Raw genomic sequence first — 7,399 nt, forward strand, 5'->3', positions numbered from 1 at the left:
AGCACAAACAGAGACTGATGGATGTGGACTATAGGCTAGTGGTTACCAGAGGACTATAGATTAGTGGTTACTAGTGGTGTAGGGGAAGAGTGGGGTAAAGGGGGTCAAATATAGGGTTTAAGGGGAGGGTGAAGTGGGTAAAGGGGATCAAATATACGGTAGCTGAAGGAAACTGGACTTTGGGTGGTAAACACAGAATAGAATATACAGATGTCAAATGATAATGTACACCTGAAAATTATATAATTGTATTAACCAATTTTACCCCAATAAACTTAATAAAACAAAATAAATAAAACAGTCTACGGCTATGGTACCCTGAACAAGCCCGATCCTGTCTGAACTCAGAAACTAAGCAGAGTCGGGCCTGGTTATTACTAGGATGGGAGACCACCTAAGAAGACCAGGTGCTGTAGGCATAAAAAAATAAAAATAAAAATAAAAATAACAAGTATATGGGGTTAAAAATATATACAGAAGTGAGACGTAAGACAAGGACCATGAGGGTAGGAACAGTGTAAACAGAATAATACTGATGAAAGTTTAGTACACCATTCATGACAAATAATAATATTTGTAGATACTGTGATAAGTTAATGGTGCATACCATAATCTCCAAACTAAGCAATAAACAAAATAACAAAAAAAAATAGAGTTCAAAAGTCAATAAAGAAGATACAATGTAATACTCAAAACACTCAAATACTCAACCCAAAGGAAATACAAGAAATCTCATTAGTATATAGAGAAATTCATACATAAATGTACTAGAGTAAAAGCTATTTTAAAAGCAGCTAGCACAAAACAGAAAATTTACCTTGACGTCTGAAATCAACAGGTGAGTTTTTAATAGCATCAGCAGAAGGCAATGAATACTTTTCAATGTTTTAAAAGAACTGTCAACCAAGATTTCTATACACTGTGAAAAAGTTCTTCATGAATATTTCAGATAAACTGAATTTTCTACCAGCAGACCCACACTAAAACAAACAAGCACACAGAATAAAAATAGTAACTATAAAGGATATTTTTAAACAGGAAATTTATGCCAATAGGATTTTAAAGATCAAGAAGAAATAATAAAGAGATAACATAATCTGGCAAAAATGTCTATGAACAAACAAAAGATTCCAGTACCTGCATAAAGTAAACTTTTCCAAGAGTCGGGACCTTGGAAAATTATTTCAAAAACAAACAGGCTCACTACTCATTTCTGCTGTTCCAGACTGACTATCCAGCAATTAGTTATAGAGCATAAGGTAGAGGGAAAATGTCATCTGCCACCCCTGAATGAATTCTGGATAAGAAGAATTTCACATAAAAGATATATGTTCAAGATTGACTGAAGTAGAATAGGTTAAATTTTGCACTTCATCCTACTTCATTTCTCCTTCCCTCTAGTGTCTCTTTTCTCTTCACCAACATGCCCCAAAACTATGATTTTTAATTAATAGCAGAATGTCCACTCTGAAAATTTATGATATGGTGATAATAATACTTCAAAAACTGGCTGTGACAATTATGTAAAACACTATATCAAGTGCTTATTAAAGGGCTGGGCATTTAATTAATTGCCAAATAAGATGTTTAGCTTTAAAATTAAATTTAAAAAGTGGGATGTGGTGATGACAGAATTCAGAATTAGTATTCTCTGGGCAATAGTGTAATAAGATTAAGGAGGGGCATATGAGGGCTTCAAAGGTACTAGTAAATTATATTTCTTAAGCCAGATAGGGGATACACTGCTATTTACTTAATCAATATTCCCTAAATTATACATATGCATTATGTACATTCCTTTGATTATATAAAGTATGATTGTTAAATTTTTTAATGAATCAATACATAAAATCAAAATTCAATGTTCTCTACAACCTACAAGGTCCTATATATCTCTGTTCCTTTTACCTCTTTGATTATACCTTTTAGATCTTACTTCTTACCTTTCTCCCCCTAGGTCACTTCTCTCTAGCTTTGATGTCCTGAGTACAGTTTCTGGAACATGCCTTAGAGTGTTTATATTTTTTGTTCCTCCTATCTACATTTTCTGCCATTTTTCTACTTGGCTCTCTGTTTAATTTAATCCAGGACTTTCCTCGAATATTATCTTTCAGAGTTGGCATTCCCTAATCAACTTATTCTGTTCCTCACTTCACTGTATCACTGTCCTCTTAAACTGCTTGAGTTTAACTCTGAGCTCATATACTGGAAATATTACTCAAATGTTTACACATTTTATTACATAATACATTTAAAAAAATCACATTTGTTTGTATCCTCACCAATCTTATCAGAAAAAGTCTTTAAGTATTAGAAGTTGTCAAGTTCATAATAGAGGATTCAAGTTTCCTAAAATTCTAATTTTCACTTAAAACTTAAATTTTAACACTGGCAACAGTGACAGTTATTTTCCTTGAAATGACAGGTTCATTTCACTCATTTTTGAGAAAATGTTTATTAAATACCCAAGTCTGAATAACCAGTTTGTCTGCTAGCTGCTCTTTCAAGTAAAAATTGTATTCTATGAAAAAAGTGGCTAGATGAGCTCACAGATAATCACAAGTGCTTTTCCTCAAGATGACCAACCATTATACTTCAGTGTACAGCAAAAGTACTTTGTGTGAACTTCCCATTTTGTCACATGAAATATTAAAAAGATGTGTAGTCAAGGGTCAGGATTTAATAAAATTAATAATTTTTACTGTTTCATCAAGGATGAAAGGGTGGCAACTTTTTACTATAAGTCCATTACAGAGGAATGCAGTGTCACTGGTGTCAGTCTTGATTCATGCCAAACAGGTAGCAAGCAATCTGTTCACCATTGCTTTCATACCACTAGTGCAAATGTCAATGGTGTAAAATGCAATTTGCATCTTAATATTACATTTTGACCTCACAGACCCCTTGAAAGGTCTTGGGGCTCCCAGGGGTCAAACAGTATTTTGTGCCAGTCAACTATTTCCTTTTTAAATTTAATATATGGGCTCTCTTTCATAAAACTCATTGAACATATACAGAGTGAAACAAAATAAGGGCTAAATGAATGACTCACCTGGAATTTGTTCATTTTCTGCTGCTCTTGGGAAAGGACAGAAACTATGGAGTCAGAAGAGGGAAAGTTGAAAGACAGAAATCATTAGACCTTCCTTATCTTGCAGTTCCAGGAATCACCTATGAGAAATTTTCATACAACATTTTAGTGAAAGGTATATCCCTGGGAAAAACATCCCTTTGAGCCATGAGAAGGAATAGAACGGACCATGATAAAGGAGTACCACCTGTCCATTGGTGACTCTGATATAATCGTGACCTTGGGACTTTTTCTATTGCTTGTTTTGAAAATTATGTGTCTATTTACTAAATAACACAAAAGAACTGAAAGCTTTAATATCCAATAATAGATTAGTTAAGTAAGGTATATAATATATATGTCCAAAGTATGCAATCCTATGCTGGCATTACAAATGATGAGAGTATTTATTGACATGGAAAGTGCTTTGTTGTAGGTCATAACAATTTTTCCTATTACTATTATAAATCCCAGAAGGTCAGAAATTCTCCAAAGCTCTCAAAAATGTTTTTTCCTTCAATTGCAGTTACTCGAAAATCACTTCTCCAAGAACCTTGTTTTGACTTAAATATGATATAGTGGGCCTGGAGTATTCTGTTCTATGCTAGGCTCTACTATTACCAAATCTAGTGACTGTCATAGTTTCAATGCTATTATCTTTAACACGAGGAAGAATCACATAATTTTGAACAACTCTTCAAATACCATTCTGATTCTATAAGTCTTCAACCAGTGCCACAAATCCAGACAGTACCATGGAATTCACTGTTCCCTCCAAACTTGGGTTGGGCCTAGAGTAAAATTTAATTAAGCTTTGATGAATTCTGACATAGCCATCTAATCTTCTCTAACAGTGACACAAATCTAATTTCTGAAATAACAACGTAGTACCATAATCCCCAAAGAGGTACTTGGTATAGGTAACAAAAAGATGCCATAATGCTGAGATACCTTCTACATTACAGGCGGCAGAAATCACTTCCAGTTAGCCTGCTGCTTACAAAATGCCTAAAAGGCCCAGATACACCACCAATCAGAGGCATCATATTACTTTCACATGAAGCATGGATAAAATAGTTTTCATTTTTTAAAAATGTCTGATCTCCCCTCTTGCTTGGATAGAATTCCTACCTCCTCCAGTAAAACTTAAAATTGAGGGCTTAATTTACAGTTACAAATTACTTGTTTAACAGTCCTCTGAAAAGAGACTAGTTAGAGAATGCAGGAAGGGCCTTAATTATAACCTTTTGACACAAGAGGAAGCCTCACGAATTTTTGGAAATAGAACACTGCATGGTAGTATGAGGTAGACCTAATCAGTACACTCTACAATTATGTTCTGATGATGCTTAGGGACAATTACGTTCAACCGAAGATTGTAAATTTTAGTGTAAGCAGCAGCAGAAACTACAGAATAAAACAAGTGAGAATTTAAAGCCCATTTACTAATGCTAGGTTAAAAAAAACAAAAGTTTCTCTCTCTGAACCTTTAGTATTTGTATTTATTTAAATAGAAGTGGTTAATATTGATTCAAAGGATGGTTATGATGAATAAAATGATTAAATGAGCCAATAATGAAAGAACAGTATACCTTGGAATAACAAAAGCAGCTCACCTTTATTATCACACATGAAATATGCTATCCTATTTAATACAGAAAACAACTCGAAAGGTTAGTTGTCAATTTACAGAAGAGTATCTGAATCGTACCGGATTAACCTGCCCATTTACTGGCAGGCGTTGGACTTGAGCCCAAGTCCCTAGAACTTCAACAACGCCCTTTCTCCAGCAGCTAGGACCGCTAACGCGCTAGCCAGAACGTGACGGGTGTCAGATCCACGTCACAAACCTCCATTCCCTCAGCACGCTGCCCCAGGCCTCTCCCGACCGCCTCTCATGCAGGTCAAGAAACAAGGGTCTGGAGAGGAACGGGAGCGCGGACAACCGGCCTGCCAGCCAGCCCCTTCCCAGGTCTCTCCCTAGTGCCCCTCGGAGGCCAGTCCCGCGTTCAGAGGTGGGCGTCAGTTTCCAGGATCTCCGACACAGCGCAGCCGCAGAGACCCGGCTTCCCGCCACCATCACCCCGCCCCGGCCTCGCGCCCCAAGAGCGACCTTCCACACACTATCAGGAGCTCCGCCTTGGCGCCCGGCCCGCGCGGATTCCAGGCCCCGCCCTGTGCGGCACCGCGCCGGGCAGGAGGGTCCGGAGTCCTCTGAGCGCTGGGGTGCAAAATAGAAAATGGCGACTACCGAAAGGAATCGGAATTGTTTATGCGCAGATGGCTCCCTACGCCCCACTCTGGAACTACGCTTCCCCGAAGCCTCGGCTGCGACTCAGTTTCGGATGACGTCACGAGATTCTTGAGTGTTTGCCGCTGGGATTTCTAGAAGGCTTGGTCTTTTCTTTCGTTACTCATTCTTATAGCTGATTGGAACTGGTCACCCACAATCGGGGCTTGAAAACAGATAACTACTGTGGGGTGGTGCGATGAATATTGATGAGTAAGTTAAAGAAAGTACTTGAAACTAAGTACATTCAAAAAATAATACTGTTACAGCTGTCTTAGGAATGCTAGCTTTCAAAATTATGCAAATGTATGTGAAACATAATAAAGAGAAAATATATATAAGCTAAAACAACTTGAGCGTCACAGGTACCACTTCCCAAGAGAAAAAAAAAAAAAAACAACAAACGCTTAATATTAGGTGCACTCTTCTGAGATTTTTACTCGTCTTATCCTAATAGTATAAAATAGTTTGACTATAATTTCACTACAGAATATATACTGAATATATGCTGATTTCCTGGTCAGTAATAACTTTATGACATCAGTATATTCTTTTGCCAACAATAGAAAGTTTTCATTCAAACTAATTACAAAAATATTAACATTTCCATAGTCAATTTTAAAACATAGAAGCCATAATATATACAGATAAAATTTGAGTATGTGTGTATATATGTATTTGTACGCGCGCGCACACACACACACACACACACACACCAGTTTCCTGGATAAGGGGTGTTGGGGATATAATTAAAAATGTCTCTTGCCAATCCAGAAAATCCTCTCCACAGAGAAAAGAAGAAACAGTCTATTAAACTAGACTGCCGTAGGCATCCCAGGTGATCTGCTAATGCGTTTGCAATGACAGAAATATCACACCTTTATAGAACCAGGTATATATAACCCGTTCAAGAGGACTTGACAACCCATTTGCCAAGGCGGAGTTCATCCTAAATTCACCTGGTAATTATAGTGGTTATGTGTTAGTTACATTTTAAAGACATGGCTCCAAGGCCTTTAAGAAAGAGGTTTCCTGGATTGTAAAAATAAAAACAGGCTTATTTACTTTTTAAAAAGATTTACATACATATCAAAAGGACAGAAAAGATTTATAATTTTCTCTAGGAAATATTTAATGAAAAGAGGGGAGCAAAGGTCTTTTTCCCTTTTTTCACCAAGGAAAATATTGTTTTATATTTGTATTTATCCTTACAACTAATCTTTAGAACTTAACCCAATTTCATTCCAAAACACAATAAAAAATTTTGATGGACAGTTTGGTTTTGTTTACTTGATAAATAATTTTGAAATATATATAACATTGGAGAATAAGTAGGAATTTTCTTTTGGAAATGTGTATTATTATAAACATAATTTAAAAGTGTGGTGCTGGCTTCAAAAAAGAGCAGGCACAGATCCAAATATACATGAGAATGTTAAAATTGTCATTTCAAACGATGGAGATAGTATATAGTATTAAGATGTTGAGAAAATAAGGTGGATTATGTAGTCATTTCACATGTTATAATAAATAAATGGTACCTGAATTCAGTATCTAAATTTAAAAAGTAAAATAGCAATTGCTTAAAGATTTAACAAACAGTTTGAGACAGTATGAAACGAAAAGCAGAAACCATAAAGGATATCAACAAATTTTACTATGAACTATGGAGTATTCCAGTTTTTAAAGAATGCAATGTTAAAACATAAACAGAAAAATGTATTTAACAATTATGAGACTATCAAAAACCTTCAAGGCTGAAAGTTTTTTTGAAAGAAAGGGTTTATTGAACCATATGGTAGCCATAAAAAGGACCAGGTACTGGAGTATGCATTCTAAACCACAAGCAGCAGGGCTAGTGGAGAAGGCAAACATGTTTGCTGTCCTGGGATTGATCAGGCGTTTTTACACCATGAATTTGGAGAAGGAAGATGTAAATTTTTTTTGAAAGAACACCAGAAATGGTAAAAACATTAGTAAATGAGAGTATTTTTCTTATAATTTAAATCAAAAGATAATTGACTACTTAACAACAATGT

The 7,399-nt window shown here is 35.8% G+C and overlaps 1 long non-coding RNA gene and 1 pseudogene across 1 annotated transcript; one reads left to right on the forward strand and one right to left on the reverse strand.

The window, feature by feature from the left end:
• The first annotated feature begins 300 nt into the window (after positions 1–300).
• On the forward strand, positions 301–419 carry LOC112469774 (annotated as a pseudogene).
• Positions 420–830: 411 nt separating this feature from the next.
• Positions 831–5,988, reverse strand: LOC112469524. Its single transcript, XR_003042644.1, has 3 exons — positions 4,687–5,988; positions 3,053–3,171; positions 831–980 (listed from the first exon to the last, which is right to left on the reverse strand). It is a non-coding gene; the product is annotated as an uncharacterized LOC112469524 (long non-coding RNA).
• Positions 5,989–7,399: the final 1,411 nt, after the last annotated feature.

The sequence above is a fragment of the Pteropus alecto genome, unplaced genomic scaffold (assembly GCF_000325575.1).
Source record: "Pteropus alecto unplaced genomic scaffold, ASM32557v1 scaffold86, whole genome shotgun sequence".
NCBI lineage: Eukaryota > Metazoa > Chordata > Mammalia > Chiroptera > Pteropodidae > Pteropus > Pteropus alecto.